General features: G+C 43.4%; 1 pseudogene; it reads left to right on the plus strand.

Annotated features, from left to right (window-relative positions):
- The first annotated feature begins 226 nt into the window (after positions 1-226).
- On the plus strand, positions 227-666 carry LOC113261476 (U1 small nuclear ribonucleoprotein C-like; annotated as a pseudogene).
- Positions 667-2491: the final 1825 nt, after the last annotated feature.

Raw genomic sequence — 2491 nt, forward strand, 5'->3', positions numbered from 1 at the left:
CTTAAATGCACCTTCTTGCTCTACGAAAAGCTTGTAAGAGGCACGGGTGAGAAAAGAACGACTCCAAAGTTGAATAGGGAAACGTTTTAAAGAAAAAATAAAAGGAATAGTATTTACATATAAGAGTCATGGAAAATATGCACACACTTACAGCTGTCAAGTGTGAGTGCAACCGGGCCATTTCTGGGAGGCGTGGGACCAAGTGGCCAATGACCTGCAGAGCAACATGCATAAGTTTTACTGTGAGCACTGCCACCCATACCTCACTCGTGACTCTCCATCTGCGAGACAGACACACTGCAGTGGTAGGAAACACAAAGAGAATGTGAAGGTTACTACCAGAAACAGATGGAAAAGCGGGCTCAGAGCCTGATCAACACAGCCACCATTGCATTTCAACAAGGAAAGATGTCTCCCACTCCATTCCCTGCTCCTCCTCCTGCAGGGGCAATGATCCTGCCTCCCCCCAGTCTCCTGGGTCCTTCTCGCCCAGATACGATGCCAGCACCCCATATAGGGGCCCTCCCATGATACCAACAATGGGCCCTCCTCCTCCTGGAATGAGGCTGCCACAGGCCAATGATGCCTGGGACCCAGGTGAAGAGACCTCCCACCCTTCCCATGATGGTGCCCATTCGGCCAGGAATGACTTGGCCAGACAGATAAGGAGAGATGGGAACTTCTTTATATCCATTTATATTACTTTTATATTACTTGTTCTATTCATCAGGAATCATGGTGCTGTGACTCTGGGTGTTTTCTAACTTGCTCCCCCTTCCTATCAAAGAGAATATTTTTTGTAGGGGACTAGGGGGAGAAAGAAAGGAAGAAAGGAAGAAAGGAAGAAAGAAAGAAAGAAAGAAAGAAAGAAAGAAAGAAAGAAAGAAAAATTTTCATTTGTGTTGTGAAATGTGGAAATAAAATCATCCTCTATTTTAGTTAAAAAAAATATGAGTGGAGCTGGAGTGGCATTAAAAATATTTGTGTTTTTCTTTTTTGTGTTTCTCCATGTAGTTTTCTTGTACACCTTGAGGGATTCATACGGCTGAGGTGAGGTATTCATAGGCTGTTGTGACAGCAGGCATATAAAGAATATACGGAAAGCATTACCATTCAATTTCTGCCATTGCAGACAGAATTTTGAAGGAAATAGGCAAGATAGACTTTATTGAGGAAGAGACAATTTTCTCAAATTTTAAGCGTATCAAGAACCAAACAGGGAGAACTGGACCAGGGTGTCAGAGTTTCTTCCATAAAATTCTCCCATCTACCTATGATGCCTATTTCATGAGACTTGGTGCTCTAAGGATGGAATGAAATCCTATTTCCTGAGGGACTATGGAAAAAGGAGGGACAAGAGACACAGGGTAGGTAGGGAGTGAGAGACATCCCAATCTTTCCTCTCTGGGCTGAAATACATTAAATAATATGAAAAGAATGCCAAGGGCAGGGAGGTGCATCCTTGATTGGTATTTTGGTGTTGAGGGTAGGGGATTGTTTGTACTTTCCCTCCTAATTTGTGGCAGAAGCCATATCAAATTAAACTTGGTGACTCAGTGATGTTAGGCATAAAAAAGGGACCAAAGCTTAGTTTTCCCACTCACTTTTCGTTAGTGGGAGGCCTTAGAGAAGATCTAGAAGCCTCCAAAATTCTCTAGGAAGGACACAAAATTTTGCTGTAGGTTGGGGCAGAGAGTGGGGGACTTTCCATGTAGCTGAAGGCTGCAAGGCAGAGTCCCTGGGCCAGGACGCAGGAGACACATATTGGGGAGGAAAAAATTTCCCCTACCCTTCAAAATTCTTCTGGCTGGTCTAAGAATTAAGTTGACATTAGTAAGTTAATTTTGTACTTATAGGAAATCCACATAAACTTGAGATTTCAAAGACAGTGAGACAGAATGAGATATATATATATATACCTATATATAGATATAGATATCATCCTGAACTAAGGAGAAGGGGTAGGGATCTGGGACTTCGAAGGGAGGGAATGCAATTCACAGGGAGATAAAAGAAATAAATGTTTGACAAACAAATGTTTGCTGGGCCACTCAGAAACAATGGGACAGAGAGAGGACTTTGGTCAAACAGGCCTTGGTAGGTTCCTCCCTGTCTATCACGCCTAGTTCCTATTATAATGTAGTGATCTATGGTGATCGCTCTTTCCCTGGAACAGGTCCTCTATGCCTAAATTCTTTTAGGTGGTTAAGGGGAAGGTCAGGGTTTCTTCTGGAGTCTTTTGGGCCTTAATCGTTTCAGCTTGAAATTATCGGCATGCCAAAGTGGCTTATCTTGGGGTGCCTTACCCTTGGCCCCTACACACGCAAGTCTTCCAGGGGCCAAGTAAGCCAATGAACACTGCTAAGCCCAGAGCAAGCCCAAGAGACCAAACCACGAATTATACCAGGTACCATAACTGTAAGTGTAAATTTATGCTATAAATGTCGGCATAGGGAGAAGTGACCAGTCCAACTTGGGTGGTTGATGTAGA

Source organism: Ursus arctos, unplaced genomic scaffold (assembly GCF_023065955.2).
Source record: "Ursus arctos isolate Adak ecotype North America unplaced genomic scaffold, UrsArc2.0 scaffold_5, whole genome shotgun sequence".
In the NCBI taxonomy this organism is placed as follows: Eukaryota; Metazoa; Chordata; class Mammalia; order Carnivora; family Ursidae; genus Ursus; species Ursus arctos.